The sequence below is a fragment of the Myotis myotis genome, unplaced genomic scaffold, assembly GCF_014108235.1.
Source record: "Myotis myotis isolate mMyoMyo1 unplaced genomic scaffold, mMyoMyo1.p scaffold_m19_p_17, whole genome shotgun sequence".
In the NCBI taxonomy this organism is placed as follows: Eukaryota; Metazoa; Chordata; class Mammalia; order Chiroptera; family Vespertilionidae; genus Myotis; species Myotis myotis.
This window is the reverse complement of record NW_023416321.1, coordinates 25,238,778-25,264,348: the sequence shown is the minus strand read 5'-3', so window position 1 is coordinate 25,264,348 and position 25,571 is coordinate 25,238,778. Positions and strand designations below refer to the sequence as shown.

Here is a 25,571-nt window from a genome sequence, read left to right as displayed (position 1 = left end):
TTTTGTTTTTCCTATTCCTGAAAGGGTGGCTGAAGAATGAAACCCGATGCACACTGTCACAACAGTCACTGAGATCTTTTAACCTAAAGAACAACTTTGTATCAGAGTGCCAGGAAAAGCTCACTCCCGGGTTCCTTGGATTAATTAGGCTTCCTCCTACTTCCTTTCAGAACCTATCAAAAAAGCAGAGGGGACTTAGACTTGTAGCTTGGGTTCTGCAAAGCCAGACCAGCTGGAAATGCCCAGCTCCCTAGATGATCCTTTCTTGGAGGGTCACAGTGGGCACACCTGCCTCACAGTGGCTGTGTGATCCTTGCCTGGCACTGCTCTCTCTGGGCCTGTTTCCTCCACTGGGAGCTGGGCCCTAACCCCTCAGAGGGAGGCTCCCCTGATTGGGACCCATGGGCAGGAGCAGGTGCAGACTGTGTATGTGTGTGGAGCAAGTGACTGGGACAGGGGCTGGACATGGGGGCCTTGGGAGGCCTAGGGGTCTTTGTCCTTGGCACCGTGTTTGAGGACGCGGGTGAACTCCAGGTAGTTGAAGTTGCCTTTCTTGTCAATGGGTGCCTCACGGTACATCTCGTCCACTTCCTCGTCTGTGAAGCGGTCACCCATGGTGGTGAGCAGCTCCTGAAGATGGTCCTCATGGGTAAAACCTGAGGCCTCTCCGCCGAAGCAGGCAAAGGCATTGCGGATCACATCCTTGGGGTTCATGCCATTCAGCTTCTCCCCAAACACCGTCAGCAACATGGTGAAGTTGATGGGCCCAGGGACCTCGCTCATCATGCCCTCCTGTGGGGTTCTACCTCATCTGTGGGGTTCTTTCCCTGGGAGGCCAGCATGTCATGCAACTCCTCCTTGTCAATGAAGCCATCTTGGTTCTGGTCAATCATGTTGCAGGCCTCCTTAAACTCCTGAACCTGGGATTGGTCAAACATCGCAAAGACATTGGATGTGGCCAGCTGTGGCTGCTTCTTGGAGATCTTGGCCTTGGCTCGCTTACTGGACATCTTGGCTTCAGGTGGGTGGGGCTTCCCTGGTGTGGAGAAGGTACTCTTTTAGTGCGCAGAGCTGGTGCCCTGTATTTTTATTTCCTAAATTTGGCAACCTTGGCGGAGGGTACTCAGCTTGTAGCAAAGGACACAATGGGGTTGGGCAGGCTGCTCCTGAGAAGCTAGCAGCTGATAAGTTTGATCTGCTCACCGTCTCCACTTCTCTCCCTTTCCACAGCCATTGGGGACGCCTGCTAGTGTGCAGGCTGTGCACCTGTTCTGCACCAGATAATTTCTATTAAGGAATTACTGTTGATTACACTGTATCATAATAGCATTATCATTCTTTTTAAAAGGGGGTTTTATCTCTTAGAGATGTATACTAAAATATTTATAGATAAAATAAGCTGACATTTGCTTCAACATAGTATCAGGAGGGAATACATACTGTCGGAAAAAAGGCAGATCATGCCTGGCCGGTGTGGCTCAGTGGTAGAGCATCAGCCCATGCACCAACAAAGGATTTTGGATTTGATTCCCAGTCAAGGGCACGTACCTGGTCGGGGTGCATTCAGGAGGCAACCAATTGATGTGTCTCTCTCATATTGATGTTTCTCACTCTCTCTCTCTTTCTCTCCCCTCATCTCTCTTTCTCTTCCCCCTCTTCCCCCTCTTCCCCCTCTTCCCCCTCTTCCCTCTCTTCCACTGTGTCTAAAAAATAGAAATGAAAAAATCAATGGCCTAACTGGCATGGCTCAGTAGTTGAGCGTCCACCTATGAACCAGGAGGTCACGGTTTGATTCCCAGTCAGGGCACATGCCCAAGTTGCGGGCTCGATCCCCAGTGGAGGCAGCCAATCAATGATTCTCTCTCATCATTGATGTTTCTCTCTCTCCCTTCCTCTCTGAAATCAATAAAAAAATTTTTTTTAAAAATCAATGGACAAAATATCCTTGGGTGAGGATTAACAACAACAACAACAAAAGGCAGATCATGGTTGCCTGGGATTGGAAGCAGAGGAAGGGATGGACTGCAAAGGGACACAAGGCAATTTGGAGAATGATAGAAATGTTCTGTATTTTGATAATGGCGATGGTTTCAAGGTGTTTTATATCTGTTGTATGGTAAACATCTCATCAAGTTGTATGTTAAAATGAATCCAGCTTAGGTACATAAATTTTACCATAATAAAGGTATACATTTAATAAAGGCATACCTTAATAAAAGTACTAGTTAAACAACTAAAATATGGAAGGAGAAGTGGATGAGCATGTGGATTAGACAGGGTTAGCCACAGGATCCTGGTTGGTATGGCAGGTGATGCTTATGCATAAAGTTCATTACACTGACCATCTGCTCTTTGAACTATCTATGTTTAAATTTTCCATAATAAAAAGTTTTTCAGCCCTGGCCCGTTTTGCTCAGTGGATAGAGCACCAGCCTGCGGACTGAAGGGTCCCCAGGTTCGATTCTGGTCAAGGGCACATGCCCAGGTTGTGGGCTGGATCCCCAATGGGGGGGGAGTGCAGGAGGCAGCCAATCCATGATTTTCTCTCATCATTGATGTTTCTATCTCTCTCTCCCTCTCCCTTCTCTGAAATAAATAAAAATATATATTTAAAATTTTTTTTCAAAAGGTAAGGCATATAAGACAATAAGAGAAAAAAATAAAAAAATTCCAAATTAGATGCTTTGGAATTTTTCAATAGGGGAGATTTGCTTTAAAAAAATTCATTGCTATGAGATTTGGGTGAGATAACTATGAATGACTGGAAGAAAATGGTTACCATCTAGGATTTTACATTTGTATTTCCTCTGACTCTAAGTTCTCATTGCACGTTAATGAACAAAACTGAAGTTCTAAAAAAGTAAAAAGCACAGGATCATATTACCGTGTAAATGTCCTTTCAATCTTTGTTTAGTCCAGCTGCATTTTTGCATGTAATACGCCTGTATTTGCCACCTGTTTTCTGGTTCCAAGGGAGGCTGACTCATAGTCACAAAGGGTGGGGTGTGCAAGAAGCCCTCTGGAAATTTGGTGAAGCAGAACTTCGAAATACTGATCCAGCCACACTTACAACCACCGCTGATCTGGCCAGGCATTGCTTGGTGGAGGCTGGGATGCTATGCTGTTAGAAAGCGCCCCGCCTCTCCCCACAGGGGTGGCCTCCGTGTTAATTGCTTCTTAACGGTTGGGAACCAGCTTTCCCGCCAAGTGTCTGAGGGGCACACCCAGTTCCCTGGCTCGGGCTGGATGTGAAAGTGAAAGGTTCCGACTGAACTCCCTGGCTCAGAACTGTCAGGAGGAAGAACAGGTGGCGCTTAACTCAAGGGTGCTCCCAAGTGGCTGTGGACCAGCAATGGTCCCCTACGGAGAGAGGCAAGATGTGTGAGCCAAACTGTAAGTATGGAAGTACAGGTACTGGATACAGAGGCCTTGACTGTAACTTCCACCAGTGGCTGGATATGTCAGCATCACAGGGGACACTAGGAGCTTAGAACAAATGCATCATTATGTTTGATCATGTCCTAGTTCAGGGGTTCTCAACCTGTGGGTCGCGACCCCTTTGGGGGTCGAACAACCCTTTCACAGGGGTCGCCTCAGACCATCGGAAAACACATATATAATTACATATTGTTTTTGTGATTAATCACTATGTTTTAATTATGTTCAATTTGTAACAATGAAAATACATCCTGCATATCAGATATTTACTTTACGATTCATTACAGTAGCAAAATTACAGTTATGAAGTAGCAACGAAAATAATTTTACGGCTGGGGGTCACCACAACATGAGGAATTGTATTAAAGGGTCGCAGCATTAGGAAGGTTGAGAACCACTACCCTAGCTGGTTTTGCTCAGTGGGTAGAGCGTCGGACAGCGGACTGAAGAGTCCCAGGTTCGATTCCAGTCAAGGGCACATGTCCAGGTTGTGGGCTGGATCCCCAGTGGGGGGGCGTGCAGGAGGCAGCCAATCAATGATCTCTCTCATCATTGATGTTTCTATCTCTCTCTCCCTCTCCCTTCCTCTTTGAAATAATAATAAAAAATATATTTAAAAAAAAAACTGCACAGTGGATAGAGCATTGGCTTGCAGACTAAAAGAGTCCAGGGTTCAATTCTGGCCATGGGTTGCGGGCTCGATCCCCAGTTGGGGGCGTGCAGCAGACAGCCTATCAATGATTCTCTCTCATCATTGATGTTTCAAATCTCTCTCTCTCTCCCTTTCCCTTCCTCTCTGAAATCAATAAAAAATATATATATTTTAAAAATTGCACACTAATATTATTTTATAAGGACACCATACATCATATAAGAACACTGTTTGCCTCTTTTCAATACTATTGTTTTGCTGCTTATTCAGTCTTTTAAAAATGAATTCTAGTAGTAGCATGTGAAATTTTTGTGTGCACTCGATGTTTCACTTTATTTTATTTTTTAAATATATTTTTATTGACTTCAGAGAGGAAGGAAGATGGATAGAAATATTAATGATGAGAGAGAAACATTGATCGGCTGCCTCCTGCACACCCCACACTGGGGATCAAGCCTGCAACCCAGGCATGTGTCCTGATCAGGAATCAAACCATGACTTCTTGGTTCATAGGTCAATGCCCAACCACTGAGCCACAGATGTTTCACTTCAGTCAAGAACAGAAGGGTTTTCAGACACAAATATCTTAATTGACTAAAACTAATCTTAAGGATTCATCATAAAACTGTCACAGCAGTAACAAAATATATGTCTTTGGACTTAGGATATAAAAACATATAAAAGCTATTTCTACAATTTCTTTCTCCATCTAAAATCATTTTGCTGTAAATTAAATATTAAATTTTCTGCCATGCTTGTGCCATGGAAAAACTGTGATCATTAACCTGAGTTGGATTGCATTCTCTGGGGACCTGGTTACACTGTCAGGAGGATGTGACAGCCACTTTTCAGGATCACCATCCAATAAGCATCGTGCCCTCAGAGCTTTTCAGTTTTCACATTCAGTGGCAACCATTATACATGCAATTTTCTTCAGATGTTAACGGACAGGCCAGAATTGCATTTGGCTTTCTGAGTCATAACTTTGTTATAAATAATTCTTTTTTTTATGGTCCTCATTGTTTTAATCAATAATTAGGTCTTCGTTTCTTGAAGAATATGAAGTGTCAGGGGTTTTATCTGAGGTTCTCAAATTGTGGGTTGGAAGACTTTTTTTGTTCATTTTCATTGGATTAATGATGAAATCTTTATTAAATAATTTGAAAGTCCTGTCTGCAAATTTTATGTGGGTCATGCTCAGCAGAAGTCTGCTCACTTTCATTGTTTCCAGTTTTCTGAAATGTAAGCAGACTGCTTTCTATTTCTTCTCTGAGCTCCACTTTGGAATTTTCTATCTCTGTGATGATTTTGACTTGTACTCATTTTCAAAATTATTTGAATAAAGCTGACATTTATATCTACATTTTTGGGAAACCCACATCTTATTACATTTTTAATTAAAATTCATAATTCTAGCCTTCGGTATGCATCTAGTTGCCACTGTATTTGTCCATTCAGTTGCCAATTCATATAATGTTTCATGATTATTGCATCTAGACCTGCAGATACACAAATTTAAGAGTAATATGAATTATTTAATGTCACAAAATATTTTTGGCTGTCACTTGCAACGGTTGCGAACAGCAGAACCATGTACTGCTGGGTAATACCTTGTTATACAAGAGTCTATTCATGCCATCTGAGAGGAAGGATTTGACATGTTAATTGGTTTGTCTTTTATTCTTAAGTGCTTCCTCCTCCTCACACTCTGAAGCTGTGTCTAGCTCCATGTTAGCAGCAGCACAACCTACAGATGTTCATGGCATTTGGTCTCAGTCCCTTTCTGTTTCAAGGACATAGGACTAAAAATGTAACCAAGCAAATTCTTGGGTGTATAGACTGTGCTGTGCCAGCACTGGGGGCCAAATCCCAACTGATGGGCATCCTTACATTTCTTGATACACTTATCTGTTGTGTTCATGATGTGTGCGGTCTTCCAACGCTCAAGGCCTGGGCCCCTTCTGCTTGGGTTAAGGGCAGTGGTGGCCAATTTGGATGCTGTTTGAGGAAACAGTGAGAGATCCCTGGAGAGTGAGATTCCTGGCATACTAAAGACGGGGAGAAAGGAGCCACTCCAGGAGAGATTGGGAGAGAAGGCAGAGGCAGATTTCCCATTAGGCTAATCAAGCTCAGCTTTAAGGTCCCTCATTTGCACAGATGGCTCTATCTTCCCGTCAATGCCTGCCATGAGTACTGTGTCAGTTTCCTTTTGCTGCTGTAACAAGCCACCCTAAATTTAGTGGCATAAGACCACACAAATTTATTCTCTTACAGTTCTGAAGGTGAGAAGTCCAAAATGGATTTTACTGGGCTAAGATATTGGTCAGGCTGCCTTCTTTCTGGAGAAACTGTTACCTTGCCTTTTCTAGTTCCTAGAGGCTGTCCACATTCCTTGGCTCACGTCTCCTTCCCTGACTCTACCCCTGCTGCATCCCTCTCCTAAGGACCCTTGTGATTACGCTGGTCTCATACAGAGACTCCAGTATTTCATTAATCCCCTCATCTCAGGATCCTTCACTTAATGACTGTGTAAGGTAGCACAGTCAAGATTCTGAGAATTAAGATGTAAACATTTGGGGGGGGGCATTATTTGGCCTATCACGGGTGCCTAGGAGAGCCTGAGTCTTCAAGGGAAAGATGCTGAGGCCTCTAGTCAAAGTAGGGTCATGTAAAGAAGGAATGGCTCCATTTTGTCCAGAGTAAGAGCAAGAATGAATTGATGAAATATAGGGAGAATTACTTTGTAAAATATGTGACTGTCCAACCCCTATGCTGTACACCTGAAACTAATACAAAATACTATTGAAGGTACACTGTAATTGGAGGGGGAATAAAAGAAGTTTCCATAGGAGGAAAACTAGGGGGAGCTGAAGGTGTTGAGTCTTTGGGGGAAATCCTGGCTCAAAGTCATCCCAACCATCAGGATCCTTCCCTTTTATTGTAATTTAGGGAACTTGTCACAGTTATAAGTCCTAGAACGGACCTTCTCTTCCAAGGATCATATCTGTTCCACACACCTCGTCCTTCACTTTCTGCAAAACACACACACACACACACACACACACACACACACACACACACCTCAGTGCACAAATCAGAGGCAGAACTCTCATGATGTCCTCAGTGGTAGAGTGGATCATTTAAAAGTTAAGACATTTATTGAATGAAATATATATATATATATATACATACATATATATATTTCATTTTCTCAAAGGAATACTATTACAGTGGGACAGTGGGCTCCCAACCAGGGACTCAGCACACAATAAGTCAGAGATATGGTCAAAATATATCCTCAGAGGAAAGATGATAAAACCCGTAATCACCAAGAACAATAAAAGCGTGCTGCTCCCGCTTCTATAAAACCAACTTAAATGCACTCTACAGAATGATTAGGCAAGGGGTCCAATGAGTTGAAGCGAGCATGAAAGTGCCATTGAATCAAACATTTGAACCACAGCTTAATTTGATGGCCATCAGGTGGTCAATGAAAATCTTGCTCAACTTGTTAGAGTTTAGGATGGCTCATCTGAGATAATTTAATGATGCAAGATATCTCCCAGATGCCTTTACTTTCTCCTGGTGTAGTTCCCTGGAGCAAGCAGAGGTATTTAAAACTGCTTCCATGAGTCAGTACATCCAATGCTCAATGCATTATTGATAATGCGGTCATTCTAACCTGGCGCAAAGTATTGAAGACACAAGGAGTACTGGATGGGGTGGAGACCTGGAACTTGACATACCCACTCAGGGTATGCCCTGGAAAGGCAGCCCACAAGTGTGGGTGCTGGGAGGCAGCACACGGAAGCTGTGGAGCAAGGCAATGATGGTAAGCAGTTGTTTAGTAAAATAGAAGGCATGAGGGACAAGCGGTGGCTAAAGGATAGCAACAGAACAGGTAGTAAATTATCAACCTTGGCATTGTCAGTGCCCCAATCACCACTTAAAATACTTCTGAGTGACTCTGAAGATCCGTGACATGCAGTCACTTGTCATTTTGCCAGGACAAACACCTTAAACATCTGAGTGTGTGGGTACTAGTTCAATGAATGACCAATATTCCCTCTCACCATGACTGTGGTTCTTTGCTCATGGTTGGGCATGCAGAACCTTTCCTTAGGTGATTTAAAAAATAACAATAACCATCGTGTTTTTTTCCTTTGGAAAAGAAAGCTGCTGATGCTGTTATTAAGTGGAAGAGAAATTCAGTTCAGAAATGAAATATAACTGAATGTTGAACTCAGATGTGCTAGACTCTAACAAAAAGAAAAGAAATGTAAGCAGCTGAGTATGACACAAAAACTGGTCATCAAGGGAGAGTTCCATTTTATTTATTTAAAAAAAACATATTTTTATTGATTTCCGAGAGGAAGGGAGAGGGAGAGAGAGATAGAAACATCAATGATGAGAGAGAACCATTGATCGGCTGTCTCCTGCATGCTCCCTATTGGGGACTGAGCCTGCAACCCAGGTATGTGCCTTGACCAGGAATCAAACCAGTGACCTCTTGGTTCATAGGTTGATTGTTACTCACCGAGCCACACTGGCTGGGCTATATTAGTGATATAAATTTTAGGTGTACAATATAGTGATTTGACATCATGGAACTCTTTTTCAAGCAATACCTTCCAGTCTTCTGAGGAACTACTTTTTACAAAGAGCATACTTTGGGAAATGATGGTCTCAGGAAACATACTCCTCATGAAAACTGGTTAATTCCAAGGTTTTCTCAAAGAAACTACTGACTCATTATAGTCTATGGAAGCTAAGCTGGGTAGAACAAGCTGTATTTGGCTTTTTCTGTTTCTAGTCTTCAATCTTTAACAATAACTCCCTACAATTAATGCCAGCATTCAAAAAGAACGAAAAATATGCATATTAAATTTCATGAGATTACTCAGTACTTCCTGTCCTCAGGAAAGGACCACAGCTGGTCACAGTGGGAGATCGTCCTTGAAATTCTGTCAATACCTTTTGACTGATATGGAGATGAGATTTTTTTTCTGCTCCTATTATTCTTCCTGTTAAAGCCCAGCCCACCAGCTCTTATGCCATGTTTTTCCCTTACGCTCACAGAGCCACACATGTTTACCGAGAGCTGTCTATTCTGTGTTCTGGATTATGTACACCGGCTACACATTTACCAGAGTACAACTAAATACATGGAAGTGGAAGAGGCCTACCAGTAGGAACATATTTTATTGGAGGAAAAACATTCTAATTATGTACATTTTCCTTGTATTGCTATTTCTGATCAGACAGAGTATTTACTGGGTCATTTGAAAGGATAATGAGTGTCTATCTCAGTGGGTCTCATCCTGGTGTACATGAAAATAATTTGCGGAGCTATCAAAAACTATAAATAATTGGGCCCTGTCTGGGACTCTCTGAATTAGAACCTCCAAGGAGAAGCTTAAGTGCATGTATTCTTTTTTTTTTTAATATGTTTTTATTAATTTCAAAGGGAGCAAGGGAGAGGGAAAAAGAGATAGAAACATCAATGATGAGAGAGTATCATTGATCAGCTGCCTCCTACATGCCCCCTACTGGGGATTGAGCCTGCAACCCTGGCCTGTGCCCTGACCAGGAATCAAACCGTGACCTGCCGGTTCATAGGTCGACACTCAACCACTGAGCCACGCTGGCTGGGCCAAGCATATGTACTCTTAAAAGCTCTGTAATTTATTCTCTGGCATTTATGTTGTGGCCTTTCTTTGTTATTTTTATGATTTTTAATTGGATTTATTGAGGTGACATTGGTTAATAAAATCTATAGGTTTCAGGCGTATGTAGCTTTTCTTTTTTAATAAACAATTTTCCCATATGGTCTCACCTAAATATTTCTCCTGATTTTGATTTAAAATAACAAAGTATATTTTTATTTTTTATTTATTTTTTTTTTTTAAAAATATATTTTATTGATTTTTTACAGAGAGGAAGGGAGAGAGATAGAGAGTTAGAAACATCGATGAGAGAGAAACATCGATCAGCTGCCTCCTGCACATCTCCCACTGGGGATGTGCCCGCAACCCAGGTACATGCCCTTGACCGGAATCGAACCTGGGACCCTTCAGTCCGCAGGCCGACGCTCTATCCACCGAGCCAAACCGGTTTCGGCACAAAGTATATTTTTAAAGAAAATAAATTAATTCCAGCCAAACCAGTTTGGCTCAGTGGATAGAGCATCAGCCTGTGGAGTGAAGGGTCCCAGGTTCGATTCCGGTCAAGGGCATACACCTTGGTTGCGGGCACATCCCCAGTAGGAGGTGTGCAGGAGGCAGCTGGTTGATGTTTCTCTCTCATCGATGTTTCTAGCTCTCTATCCCTCTCCTTTCTTCTCTGTAAAAAATCAATAAAATATATTTTTTAAAAAAGAAAAGAAAATAAATTAATTCCAAAACCACTTCCCAAACACTAACAAATGTTGTTTTTCCATCTCTGGCTCTAGTCTGTGTCCATGTAAAGAAATCTTTGAATTCTGAATTTGTCACTTAGCATTTTATTTAAAAAATTTTCCATGCTATCCTATAGTGATAATAATTGTCATTTTAGGAATTATATAATATTCCAGCAAGTATTTATTTGTATCGTAATTTAGCTAACCATTTCCATACAATTGGACATTTAAGCTGTTTCACTATTTTTAGTTGTTCTAGAGAAAATGGCAATGAAGGACTTGATGTGTATGGATTTTGCTTTTCTTTTGAATCAATTCCATTGGGATAATTTTCTGAAAATCTGGTTTTTATTTCTGGAAATCTGGGTCAAAGGATATGAACGTTTTTTATGACTCTTGTTAATAATTACTAAATTACTTTCCAAACGCTTGAACAAATTCACAAAGCCAAGCCCCAAGTCCATGGTATAACTGCTGAGGTTTTCAGGGAAGGGCTGGCAATACTAAAAGTCTTTTGGATGCTCCCATGACAGGTGGAAGCAACGTGTCCACATATACCAGTCCTAAGAAGAAAGGGGAGAAACCTGATATCAACAGCAGTGTTACGGCACTGCTCAAATATCTCACCTACCATGAGCCAGCGCAGTCCTTGCATTCTAATTCTCAAAATAACCCTGGCAAGTTAGATCTTACTGCCCCTCATTTTACAGATGAGGAAAGGGTGGGGAGAGAGGTTGAATTACTTGCCCAAGGATTATATAGCAAGTTAGTACTGAAATAAGGGTTTGAACCCTATGTTTGACCACTGCTATATATACACCACATTGCATTTTCACATCATTGATATCTGAAGCAGCCACAGAATCTCACCATTTGGATGCCTTCTAAGTCATAAATTGGCTATCAATGAAATATGATAGAACAGATGAAGTAGGTTAACCATGTCCACAACCCTCTGCCTCTTCCGCCACCTGGAAGTGGATGGAGCCTGCTTCCCTTGAATCTGGGCTGATCCGGTGACTTCTTTTGACCAATAGAATGCAACCTGAGTCATGCAGCCTAGGTCTGGGCCCATGTAGAGAGGTCCAGCTTCCTTGCTGGAGAGGCCACAAGAAGAGAGGAATAAATGCCTGACCAGCCCAGCTGTTCCTACCATTGAAGCTAAGGCATTAGATATGCGACACCATCTTGGATCCTCCGATCTCAGTCAAATCACCCAGCCAACAATATATGGAGCTGAAACAAAACATCCTGATGAGCTAGTAACCAGTGAGCGTGTTAAGCCATTTTCAGAGTGGGGGTGTTTTGCTGTGCAATAATATATCACTGGAGCAAGACATTTTATTTTGGTGAATGTCAAATGCAGAAAGAGTACCGGTGAGTTATACACTCAAGCTTCCCTAACACAAGCAGAATGAAACTCACTGACATTTATCACTTCTCATCCCTTCTCTGCACTCACCTCTGTCACAGCGCTGACCCCGCTGCACATGGCCTTTACCTGTGTTCGCATCTGCCTTTCCTATGAGATTGGGAGTATTCACTTTGGTAGCGCAGTAACAAGGCCTGGCACACAAGAGTTGCTAATACATATTGGTTGAATGAATCTTGACTTGCTTTTGATGGGTTGATAAAAGCCCTTGAAATAGAATATAGCTTTTATTTCTTGAGCTCAGCACTATGTAGAATACTTTATATGGATTATTTCACTTAATCTCCACACCCCATGAATAGGTCCTATTACTATCTTCATTTTACAGACAGGGAAACGGAGAGGCTAGGTAAAGTGACTTGAGGTTACAAGTGTTTTTTTAAGTACCTGTGCCAAGCAAGGCAAGACTCTAGGCTTTGGCAGCAATTAAATGAATGAAGCCAGTGCAGCGTGGTGCACAAAACCCCCAGAGGCCTGGGTGGCTGATTGTGCCATCGTAGCACCAGCTCTGTTAGGACAAACTCTGAATTGCAGGAATGTCATGGAGGGTTGTGCAGGTCATGTCTTGTTCAAGGACATCCAGCCCAAGGGCAAGGAGGGACTGAAATCTAGACCGTGCTACTGCACTCTGCTCACCATGAAGCCGGGCACAGAATGCTATCTGCCTCTTGCCCAATTTGCCCAATACCACTATGAGCAGTGGCAGACCTGTGGGAAACTGGAGTGCCTCATCATAAGAAGAAAGAGAGCACTAAGAAATGTGCCATGTTTTACAATGGATAGAGCAAGAAAATGGTTCCAGAGAGACGGCAGGGATGTGTAGAGGTTGGGGAAAATGGAAAATTTGAGTGCAGTATCTGAGCCCCATCCCCAGGGAAGTTACTATCTCCTTGCAGTTATCTGAGACTTCTAGATCTTGCTGTTTCAGGCCACCTCGCCTACAATGATGCACTGAAACATATGCAAACTAACAAGATAAACACTGCACAGCAAATTATAAATCCTGCCAGAGAGGGCTCACTGCAGTTTTCTTATAGAGTCCAAACAATTCAAACATCCATAGCCAAGCATCCAGCATGGTCAAGTGGCCTCCTGGGAGTTTCCCAACAGTTGGACCAGGAGATATCTCCCACAGAACAAAATGAGGAAGGTAACAATCTCTGATTATTTCATTGTTTCTCTACATGCATGAGCTTGGCTATAGTTGAAGGATCTACACTGGTTTTGGGTAGAACTTCAGTCACCCGGCCTGAAGTAGTTTGCAGACTTTCTTAGGCTCCACTTCCAAACTGAACTGCCATTGGAAGAAGCTGGGAAGAGTGGAGGGGGCTCTGGGAAATGGCAGCCATACCCCCACAAGCACCCATTGAGCAGAACTGGAATTAAGATCTTAAATATACTATATAGCTGGAAAATTCCCAAGAAATATATGGTGGTGATGGTTCCAGAGCCTGGGGAGTGCCTATTTGAAGCCCTTCACCAAAGCCATAGGGCCTCTGCCTGGTGGAGCCATGACATCTTGGGTCCAGAGGGCAGGAAGGGGACAGCCCCCTTTGATCACCTGCTGAATGACTTTTCATTTCTGTTTACCACCTGGCTTCTATGGGTTCAAGAGAGAAGGGTTCTGTATCAGTTTCTTAGGGCTGCTATAACAAATTAGCACAAGATGTCAGCAGGGCCCTGCTCCCTCTGAGACCTGAGGGGAATCCTTCCTTGCCTCTTCCTGGCTTTTGGTGGTTTGCTGGCAACCTTTGGTGTTTCTTGGCATATCTATATAAATAAAACCCTAATATGCAAATAGACAGAACAGTGGAACAACCAACCACCAAACAACCAGTCGCTATGATGTGTGCTGACCACCGGGGGGCACGCACACAGAACATGGCGGGCGTTGGCAGCAGGCAGCAGAGCACAGGACATGGTGGGTGTTGGCCGTAGTAGGATGGTGGAGCAGGTGAGTGGGGGTGCCAGACCAAGGAGGGGCGCTGGTCGCTGTCATTGGGGAGAGCCTCTGGTGGTTACTGAAAATTCTTTGCTCCCGTGCACCGTGTTCCCACCCAGCACTCACACTTGCTGCCAGCACCGGCCCTGTTCAAACCGCTGCCAGTGCCTAGCACTGGCCCTGATGGTTCGGCGCAGTCAGTGGGTGCAAGCAGCAGCTGCTGGACCTGATCGCCCCTGAGGGCTTCTTCACCTGCCCCTGCTCCTGAGGGGTAATCGGGGCAGCAGCCTCCGCTGGCACCCACTGCTGGTGCCGGCCCCAATCACTCCGCAATGTCAGTGGGTGTGAGCGCAGGGCCGGTGCTGTTAGCGTATGGGCCGGAGCGGGGCTGTCAGCAGACAGGGGACCAGGGGCCGAGGCAGGAGGGGCCGGGTGGGCGTGCAGAGGATGGGCCAAGACGCCCACCCCCACTCGTGGCCCACCGCAGCCTCGTGGCCCACAGTTCCTTTCTTTTTTTTTTTATGATATTTTATTCTGTTTATAATTTTTATTTATTTATTTATTTATTTATTTATTTATTTATTTATTTATTTATTATTGCTTAAAGTATTACAAAGGGGATTACATATGTGTCCTTTTTTCCCCCCGCCCTTGACAATCCCCTGGCCTCCCCTACCCCCACAGTTCCTTTCAAGGTGCACAAATTCATGCACTGGACCGCTTATATACACGTAATGCCAATCCTTGGCCATCATGTGGTGTTCTCTGTGTTTCCCTGTATTCCCATGGCCATCTTCTTATGAGGACATCAGTCATATTGTATAGGGGGCTAGTCTACTCCAGTATGACATCAACTGCACTAATTACATCTGCAACAACCCTGTGTTTAAATAAGGTCATGTTCTCAGGTATGGGGGATCAACACATCTTTTTTTTTTTTTTACAGAGACACAATTCAGTCTATAGCATACATGTTCCTATATAACACTGCTTCCTGGATCTCTAGGTCTGCCTCCAGCAGCAAAATGGTAAGTTGGTTAGTCCATGATTTCTTGGGCTAAACTCTTGCCTCTACTGCTGTGTAACTAAGCACTATAAAATAGGAATACAGCATAACAAGGGTATCTAGTTTTTGAGGTTGGTGAAGGATTAGGATGAAGTACTTTGCACAGTGCTGGGCATTAACTGCTTATCAAGTACTACCCATTAGTGCTGATATTCCCCAACTCTTTCCATTGACTTTTCTATGAGTAGATTATTTATTCTTCCCTGCAGACACCCATGTTCCTGGGCCAGAACCAAATGCCTCTTCAGTTTAGGGAACAGAGAGTGGGGTAGAGAGAGAAGGGTTTCGTTTCATTTGTTTATTCCGTTAAGCAGAAGGAGTAAAGGCAGTTCATGTTTGTCAGCACTAAAGAAAAGTTCTTTCTATAGATGCTTCTGGTAGGAAAGATAGGGCATTTCTCAAGTATGTACCCCTGAAGTTGAAGGGGCTGCCAAGAGAAGACAACTTTTTTAAAGAGCCTCCCAAGATGATGTTTCCATGAAATTCCTTCAGGATCCTATATCAAACACTCCCTCAGCTTCCTGACAGGTTCAGAGATTTCCTCACGTTTGAGTCTTAGAACTGAAAGTTCACTCAAATGAAAAACATTCACAAGATGTTCAAGATGTAGAAAACAGAAAGGCCAGTTACATAAAAATCAACCTGTCAGGTGGACCAGTGCCTTCCATAGGTCAATCACAGCCTCTTTTTGGAGAGAATTATCAGAAAGTTGCTTGGCGGGTAGAGTCAGAATGACGCTGTAAGTTATAGGATTTAGAGGAATAATAGTGTCAGGTTCTAATGTGATCATTTCCACTCATCAGAGAGGGCACTTACTTGATTAGATAGCATTGGGTACCTTCTCCCTTAGATGGGCACTACTGTTTTATGCATCCTAGGTTAAAATCCCTGCCTTAAGTAGACCTTTACCCACTTTTAGCTGATGTTACAGTTTAAGTCTAATAATGTAATTTTACTTTCGTCAAGGCCAAGTTCTTAGGCTTACCTTCCATTCTCACCTTCCTTCTCATTCCTCCACCTTCTAATCTTATACTAAGGTCCCCCTGTGACCTCTGAACTGCCCTGACTTTGTGACCACCTCCTCAGCTAGACCTTTGAATAATTGTGAATACAGTTAACTCTGTGTTCTCACCTTTTCCCCTTTGAGTTGTGTCTTTTTTTTTTTTTTAAAGGATCAGTTGTTTGAAACTTTAAAAAAACATGTTGTTATTGATTTCAGAGAGAGGAAGAGAGGGAAAGATAGAAACATCAATGATGAGAGAGAATCATCAATTGGCTGCCTCCTGCACGCCCCTACTGGGGATAGAGCCCACAACCTGGGCATGTGCCCTGACCAGGATTTGAACTGTGACCTCCTGGTTCATGGGTGGATGTTCAACCACTGAGCCATACCAGCTGGGCTGATCTGTGTCTTGTACTTTACCTAGTATTCCACATCTCCGCTGTCCCCTCATTCCATTTATCCTGGCAGGCTTTGCCCATGTCCTCACACATAAGATATGACTGACATACTGATCTCATTTGTCCCGTTTTCTGTCCCTCCTTCTCATAACCATATTCTTGCCTCATCTCCCTCTTTCTTCTACCTCTCTTTTCCCATTTTTTCCTACCAAGGCTTCTAGGACTTTACCTGTCTCTCCCCCTGCCCCCTCACAAATAGACATCTTCTTCTCAGTTTCTTCTTTAGACATTTCTTACCTCCACCACCATCAGGATATTGTCTTTTTTTTAAAAAAAAATCCACTTTTTACATGATTTTCAATACATATTTATACTTCCCACCCAGACCACTTCTCTGAGCTCGTCTTGCACATCCAACTTAATTACTACTTGCACTTGGATGTCACAAAACAGTACCAATTTTAATGGGTCCAAAATGAAACTAATGATTCCCTGCCACGGTCTCACCCATCTCAATAAACTGCTTCCCATTTCACACAGTAACTCAAGCCAGAGGAAGCATTGTTCCCTTTTCCTTACCTCCAACAACATGAGCGAGTCTTGCTGCTACTATTTCCAAACTATATTTTGAATCCAAAGCAGTCTTTTCATGCCCACTGCCATGACTTTAGCTCAGGCCAGCATCATTTCTTACCCGGACCACTGCAGCAGCTTCCCAACTGTTCCCCCTGCTTGTACGCTGGTCTTCCTCTAGTTCCTTCTTTCCACAGTAGCGACAGATCCCTTTTAAAAACAGAAATTATATTGTGCCAGTCTTTACTAAGCCTTCTTGAATGTCTTCCCATTTATTCACTAAACATATTTTTTACTGAGTGCCCTGTGTGTGCCATGCCCTCAATAATGCCTACTGTCATGAAATAAATGAAGTATACAGTATGTAGATAGAGCTAAGTGCTATAAAGAAAAAAATAAAGAAGATGCGAAGGACAGGAACACAAGTGTGTTTCCAATTTTAAATAGGGAGTTGAGGGAAGAAGGTTTCACGGAGTCTGTGTAGGTGATCTTTGAGCAAAGGACTTGAAAGAGGTGAGGGAGTGAGCTCTGCAGAATATTCTCGTTGGAGGGAATAGCAAATGCAAAGGCCCTGAGGTAGAAGCATGCTTGGCTTTGGGACTGAGCAGAATAGGATAAAATCCAAGCTTTACTAAGATGGGTTTTGGGATAAATGGTTTATAAGATGGCTCAGTTCCCTTGCCATCCCCCCAAACCCTCCTCCATCTCCCCAACCCCCTTTCCCAGCACTCTTCCCACCTGACTATATGCCATTCACACTGATGTCAGTTTACCAGAAGTTGTTTCCTGCTTTTGCCTGTGTTGTTGCCTCTGCTGAAACACACTCCCCAACCCTTTATTCCCATATACAATTTGCAAGGCCAGCTTCTTCTCATCCAGTAGGTTTAAATTTCACCAAAGGCCATTTCAAACCACAGGACCTAAAATAGGTCTCCTCTTGCTATTTTTCTATTTCAGTTTCCTATTTGTTTCCTTTATGACACTAATTACACCCTACAATTGGGATATATACTTATATATACTTATGAATTTATACTTAAAACGCAACAAATGATATCTCATTGTCATTTAAATTTGCATTTAATCACTAGTGAAGATTAAGCATTTCTCCCAAGTAGTGGTTCGTTTTTAGCATGATCTCTTTTTTTATATTTTATTCAATAAATGTTCACTTAAAGTCCCTATTCTTAGGACTAAGAGCAGGCCTGGCCAGCAGAACCCCTCCCTGTGGATTTGTCAGGGGCAATTTATTTCTTCAAGTTTCCTGGAGGAGCTGGTGACTCCCGGTGACTATTTCTTGGCAGAAAGTATTCCAAAACCCAAACCCATTGAGAGGAAAGTGTTTGCCTCACTTCGACGTTATCAAGTTTTGAAAATGGGCAAGAAAGTTGCATTACAGTGGTACCAGGTACTCCCTTTACGCAATTGAGCAATTATTAATGTTCACCTGATGGTGTATTACAAGGGAATGATGGCTACTGGGAAGCACGGGGAGCTCAGCCCCTCACGGTTTCCAGGGGGGGCTCTCGGTGCCGAGGCAGGCAAGTAGATGGTCTAACTGACCCCTCCAGACTGCTCAGAGGCCATTGGGTGTTCCTTTCAGGAGAATCCGCGCTGGGATTGCGAAGCAGAGCTTCGAAGGCTCTCGGGGTTCCTAAGGTTACAGCCCGGCCCGCTTCCCGAGCCCAGCCGCGATTACAGATAATCTCGCGAGAGCTCGAGCAAGTCCCGGCAGCGGGTGGCGGCCGCGGGATGTTGGCGGAGCATTCCAGACCGCGCCCCCTCTGGCGCAGCTGGGAGAGGCGCAGGCCGGAGTGGCCCGCGGCGCGCACGCGCAGGTGAGCGGGGCCAGAGCTGGGACTGGAGGGCGGGGGGCGGGGCCTTGCGTTGCGCCGCGGGCACGTCGCTGCGCGTCCTCAGTATTTAATGTCTCTGTGTTCCAACGGCCTGGGCGAGCACGTGGGGGAGCGGCCGGAGCGCAGCTCTGTGGGGCCGGGCCTCAGGGCTGAGGCGGGGGTCGGGGGGCGGCGGCGGGCGAGGACTCTGTATCCCGACGGTGGCCGAGGAGCTGGTAAGTTGGAGCCGATGAGGGCGGCTGTTCCGGGGACCACCCACCGGGGCGGGAGGACGATGCCGTCGGGGTGATGGGGAGCCTGGGGTGCAGGTGCGGAGTGCGATGCGCATCCAGGTGCCCTGCTTGCCGGAGGCCCCGGGCCCTGAGTGCGGACGGAGAGGCTCCGGCCCGCAGCCTGCTGTCAAGCAGGCCCTTCTTTCCCTCCTGTCGCTTGTGCGCCCCCTCATCTCCCAGGTCTGGGTTGTATGCCCGTCGGCTCCTGCTGACAGATCGCGTGTGCGTGGTTGGGGCGGCGCTCTGTAGCCGCGCGGTGCCCCCCACGCGCGTCCCTATCCTCGGGGGCGGGGGTGAGGACGCGATGCCCGGGCCACCGCTCTGCGGCTTAACTTTCCCCGAACGCGCACACTTTCCTGGGAGACCGAGCGCGTCCCACCCAAGGTCGCCTAACTCACACGCGTTTACTTTTCAAAGGTCGTGTGTACCCAGTCTGCGCCGGGAGAGGCGGTGGCAGAGCGGGCTGTGGGCAGGGCCAGGTGCTCGCAAGGGCGAAGAGGTGCTCCAAGGCCCGCGGGCACCCCTTTCTCCCTCCTGAGGGGTTGGAGTTGCATTGGTCACTTCAGGAACCTCATCCAACTTCTGGGCCCTTTTGCTTGGTTCTGGGTTGCTCTCCTCCCCGGCCCGGCGTTGGCCACCCTGAGCAGGTACTCCAGCCGCTGGGAGCTGAGTGTGGGGAGCCGGGGAAGGGGTTCTGTTTGCTGAACCGGGAGGATGGGCTAGGGGCGACCGGTGGTGAGTGGATCCCTGTTTTGGGCGGAGGGACCGTTAGAACAGAGTTAGGGTCCTGAAGTCCAAAGCTGGGTGTCCCTCTAGAGGATTAGCATTTGCAACACCTTAAAGGGTGTCCGGAGGGCCGGAGGCCGCCGGGTCCTGCCTGGTGTGCCGGCCGACTTCTTGCCCCGCGGCGCATAGGTCACGTGTCCGCTGGCACCCCGCAACCTTCCCGCCCGCGGTTTGGAGGGACCGAGCGAGTTTCGCGGATCCCGGTCTCAATGTGCTTGGAGAGGCCCTTGTCTGAAACCCCTCGGTGCGACCTTTCTCCTGTTCAGCTCTTTTGTGCTCTAGGGTACACTTCCTTCCACCCCCCCCCCCCCCGCAGGGAAGCACGGGGATGAAGGGAGCTGTTGGTGGTGGGCGGTGCGGCACCGACCCCCCGACCCCGGACTGCGAGTAAGCCCTGGGCCTTTGGCGATTTTCCTGTCCAGCGGTGATGCCCAGGTTGGCCGCCGCTAACACAAACCCGGTGCACTTCATTCCAGGTGTGAGTGGTGGCCTCTCAAGCCGGGTAGAGTGCATGGGCAAAGCAATTAGATGACACTCACTGTCTTTCCTCTACTCGAAGTTCAGGCTGCTTGGTGTTTAAATTTATCGACTGCAGGGAAATCTGGGCTGCTGGATACGGTGCAGTCCTATCTGTTCATTGGTTTGCTGTTACCCCCTCCCCCCAATCTTTGTCGCAATTACTGATGAAGTAACACTGTTCACAATAAGCCATTAATTCTGGCAAACAGTAACCTTAGCGTGCTCTGGTAACTAAATCCTTCCCAAATTAAAAAAGTATTTAGAAAGCAAAACTTGGACTTTAATAAGCACCACCCCATCTTCTTTGCTCTTAAAGGTACAGAGCATCTTTGAAACGAAGAGAAGGGCAGCATGCATGTATGGCCATATATCAGATTCCTCTTTTCTTGGCTTTCAAGTGGGTTACCTGCTTACTTAAGACTTTCTCAACACTGGAAACACGTGAGGTTATGCTTTGGGAACTTTCTGACTTGTGTTGAATCTTTCCTCTTTCACCTCTTAACTAGTTTTGTGGGTTCTGGGTAGTGATTCCTGTGTGTATTTGTAGATTAAGCTGTCACTTGGCCCGTTGAGGGCCTCTGGATCCTACAGGTATGCAAATCACTGAAGCTTCAGTGCCAACCTGAATTAAATGGGCTCTATTGTCATGAGTATTGTTAGATGATGGCCTAGAATTTTCAGGTAACTGATCCCATTCAAGCATGTGAGTGAGGCAGGTCTAATGGATTTGTGTCTTGCTGGAGTCTTGTGACTATCAGTTCCTCCTCCCAGCTGTATCTAGGAAATACATTGACACGTGGACACTGCAGGGTGCCAGTGAGAGAGTCTGTTGTAAGTGGCCTGCTCAGGTGCCAAGTGGATGTGTCCCCAGTGTAAGGTTGCTGAGCATCAATATTTTAAAGCAATTTGTTTTGTTCTACCTGGTAACCCAAATTATTAGTGGGCTTGGGACCTGTGCCCTAGCCATCGTTTTTTGGGTGAAGGCTAGTTTTGGCCTTTACAGTGTTCCCTCTCCTCACCCTAAAGACAAGTTGAAATATTTGTGAAACCCTGCACTGTGCATGATGGGTTCTCAGGCCTTGTTTTTATTCCCTCTTAAAGAATCTCTGAGCCCTGACCGGTTTGGCTCAGTGGATGGAGCGTCGGCCTACGGACTGAAGGGTCCCAGGTTCGATTCCAGTCAAGGGCATGTACCTTGGCTGTGGGCACATCCCAGGTGGGGGGTGTGCAAGAGGCAGCTGATCGATGTTTCTCTCTCATTGATGTTTCTAACTCTCTATCCCTCTCCCTTCCTCTCTGTAAAAAAATCAATAAAATATATTAAAAAAAAAAAAAAAGAATCTCTGAGACTGACATTTTCTCTTGAATCACTTGAGTGATTTGAATTTTATTAAAAGTACCCTCCCCCGGCTTCTGGCCTGGAAACTTGGTTGGAAGGAAAAGGAAAACAAATTGGTTTCCCCACATTGCCAGCCAGCCTCCTGGCTCTAGCCTGCAACAAATATGACTTGATTGAGTGCTCATTTCAGGGCTTTGAGGAGTGGGCACCCCTTGTGCCTGGTGAGCTGGTGCCTTCCAGCCCACTCTCCCCAGGCAACTCCTTCCTAATCTTCCCTGTGAGTCTAGAATGGAATGGTTTCTCTGCAGCTTGGTCTGTTGCGCTACTGTGGGGAAGTTGACAGTTTTGCATACAAGTTAATACCTTCAGCTTGCCATTCTGAGGAGTATTCCTCTGCTCTGGGAGGTGCTGAATCCTATCACCTCTTGTCCCATTTAAGGTGTGAGTGGAGGCTTCTCAAGCTGGGTAGAGTGCATAGGCAAAGCAATTAGATTAAACTACCTGTCTTTCCCCTACTTGAAGTTCAGGCTGCTTCACCATTTAAATCATGTCATACTGTTTGAGTTGCTTGTCTATATGGGATGCATTTTAATTCTAATCTTTGCTTCCTAGGGCAAGTTCTGCTTCTTCCACATCCCTTTCTGTTCATACCTCACTTAGGTTTCACTTTTATGATCATTTAACAGTAAGTATCCATCATATGTGACATTCCATTGAGCAAACCTGCTGGCCTTGGTACCTAATTTTAAACCTAGATGGTGGAAAACATGGTCAATGACAGTGTTTTGAGTTGGACAGAGTCTGGCTGGAGATGTGGGAACTAAAATTTAGAGGATGCCTTTTCCTTGATAGCTACTGTTCTGGGCGAGTTGTGAGCAAACACCTCCCTATTCCTTTCATCGTCATACCTCTGAATACAAGTGAGGTGGGTGAAGCTGGAGGTATTGTTTCAGTGGTCAATTGAAATACAAATTGAGGTGTAGAGAAACTGATAGTGTGGGTTTGGACTTAAGCTAGGGCCTTAGAGGGCTTTGTGAGAAGAACCAAGGCATAGTCAAATCCATGGGCGTTACTCCTAATCTTTCTGTTGCTTTCTAAGCAGATTGTTAGAGTGAAGGAGTGTGTCTATCATTCGGCCTTCTGAGGACTGGCTTTTAGCAATAAGCAATCTTCAAGATGTCCTATTCCTTAACTTTTCTTTCTTCCTACTATATGGTCTTTGTTTTGTCCAGGTCCCCGCCATTTGGATGTTTCTACAATTCGGTTAGATAGTTTGCAACAGTAGATAGTAAACATTCTATCCCCATCTGGTAATACTGGTTGGCTGACTTCACTTAACCAGGTGCCACTGAGGCCCATGCACTTAGGAACAAAGTGGGGGGCCCAGGTGAGTTCTGGAAGTAAAGGTATACAGTGCTGCAGGCTGATAAGGCTTGTTTCACCACTAGGCTTAGCTGGCAAGAGCCCTCGATTTGAGGGGTGAGGGCTTGGTACAGCTTTCAGGGGTGAAACCTGGTTCTAGGCAGGATTGGTCAACATCAAAGGCATTCAGATTATGTTCCTTGGAACCTTGTTAGACTGAAGTGCCTGGGGACTCCTGGAAGAATAGAGTGGCCTGCAGGGTTGTTTATGGGGAGGAATGGTTTTGGGCTAGGATGCTTGCTTTAGTGGATAGTACAAGTCAAAGACTTAACCCCCCCCCCCCCCCATCCAGTTTTAGGTGCATTTTAAGTTCTCTTAACTCTAAGGTACTACTGTGCTAAATATTTTTATATTTATATTTTACACCCTTTCTAGTCTCATCTAAATTGATCCTTAAGGGAGAGGGTCTAGAGCTGCCTTGTCTTTAGGGTATTAGCTAGTCATGTGTAAATAGTTAAATTTAAGCATAAAATAAAATTTAACAATTAGTTTCTTGGTGATATTAGTCAGATTTCAAGTGTTCAGTAGCCTCATGTGGCCAGGGGCTGCAGTATTGGACAATGTAGGTCTAGAACATTTTCATCATCCCAGAACTTTCTATTGGACAGCACTGGTTTTAGTTCTTTGTCCAACTCTAAAAGCTAAAGCATTATATACTTGGGCTTCATCTTTCATAATCCACAAAATAAGCGACTTTAGTGACAAATTATTTCTTAGCTCTCTCCATGGCACATTGAGAAGTTGTGATCTGCCAGTTTGGAGGGCAGTGATCAATTATGAAACAGTTTGAGGAGCGTAGTGAGGGACCTGGGAATGTATGAAGCAAAGAGCCAAATGCTAAGCCGTTGGAAAGCCATTTTGGTTTGAGAGCCTGCTTATTATCGTAACGGTCTTTGCTGGGTGTCTAAGGCCTGTCTTCAGATGTCAGCTGACCTATTTGTCCTTCACCCACCTGAATACTTCCTGCAGGATCCCAGTGTGGGTCCTTTGCTAAATAGTTTGCAGATACCTTACAAACTAATGTTATTTTCATTCCATCTCTCCAGTCCATGTCAGTGTTAGGAGTCTTGTTTTTACAAAAGGTGTGGGAGAGCTGCGGTAGAGTAGGGATCCTGAAGTGTTGGTGTGGGGCCAGTTCTGGGGAGTGGGCTTTATTTCCAGATGCCCCATTCTCTCATCCTGGGCATACTTAGTTTGGACCCTGATAGACTGACCTTTGTTATATAATGCGAGAGACTCTTTTCTTGGAGCCAGACAGCATAAGATGCATTATAGACACTTATTGAGCACTTACTGTATACCTGGCATCATAGGAGGTTTTTTTCTGAACTGTTCCCTTCTTATTGTTTCTCAACCCTGTGAGGTTACATATTTCTACTTTGTATATGAGGAAGGTATTCTGATCCCAGGATGCAGGGCTAGGCTGGCTTTGGACTTGGATCAGGGTTCTGTATCTCTAGCTCCATGTTTAGAGGCTGTTTTTTATTTACTGCCCCATTAGCCCTCCAGTCTCATCCAGAAAACAACTGGATTTTTAAAAGATTACAATTATTTGTCCCACAGGCTGAGTCAGACTGTTAGGTGTTTTGAGTCATTTCAGCCCCATGATGGAGATATTTGTATCCCATTTTATAGGACATTTTCATTTGTCAGGAAACCGATGTTCAGGATCCTACTCTTTAATGCTTTTCCTTTCCAAAGCCATGTTTTATCAAAATTATGCAACCATCCGGTGCCTTTGAGCTGCACAAATGATGACTGTGACTAAGAAAGCCTTGTAGACAGTAGCTATGCCTGAAGGCCTGAAAAATGCTCTGAAGACTTTGGTTAGCTCCGTTCTCTGGTTGAGAAGACAATCTTGAAGTCACTCATCATTCTCTGACTAATAATAATGTGGCCTCTCAGACCTCACATGGAGGTCAGGAGACCATCCCCTGGCCCTCAACAGGCTGTTACCTGGCGGTAGCTTGGTCCTGTTGGAGGAGGCAGCAGGATTTGTTCAAGCCCAGCCCTCAGCCCCATTCTCCATTGCCATTCCCACCCCCCTCTCCTCCAACCTTGGCCCCGGACAGCAGATCTGAAGGCCAGTCCAGACTTCTGTAAATCTTCTTGCCCCTTCTTCCTGCCCTCCAAGGAGAAAGGAGCAGGAGGGACTTGCCCTGAGCTGCCTTGGAAGGAGGCCTGCAGTCTGATGTGCCTTGAGTTCTGTCTCTGGTGAGAAAAGGCTGTGCTGAGAAAAACCTCCTTGCTTTGTCCTTTGACTTTGCTGAGGCCCACCTGGCCAAGCCTGTGCTGTCGTGCTATTTTGGGTAGCTGGTATCCTTTAGGAGGGCCAAGTGCATGTGGCTTCAGTGTACAGAGCAGGTCCTGAGTGCTGCTGCTTTCTAATCGGGAGGAAGGAGAATAGAGCCACCCTAGAAACTATTATGGGGTGTTGGTGTTGGTGGTAGTGGGGGAGAGGTAGGCTTAAGAG

At 45.2% G+C, this 25,571-nt stretch overlaps 1 protein-coding gene and 1 pseudogene across 3 annotated transcripts in view; one reads left to right on the top strand and one right to left on the bottom strand.

Moving 5' to 3' along the window:
• Nucleotides 1-483: 483 nt before the first annotated feature.
• Nucleotides 484-1,010, bottom strand: LOC118671449 (annotated as a pseudogene).
• A 17,815-nt stretch (nucleotides 1,011-18,825) lies between these two features.
• The window catches only part of AKAP1 (A-kinase anchoring protein 1), a 31,444-nt gene continuing 24,698 nt past the window's right edge, over nucleotides 18,826-25,571 (top strand). The window contains exon 1 of one of the 3 annotated variants that reach the window (XM_036340477.1): nucleotides 18,826-18,975. The gene's annotated coding sequence lies outside the window, so the exon portion shown is untranslated. Of the gene's footprint in view, nucleotides 18,976-19,565; nucleotides 19,680-25,571 lie in introns of those variants that run through there. The other 2 variants (XM_036340478.1, XM_036340479.1) reach the window with 2 other exon arrangements.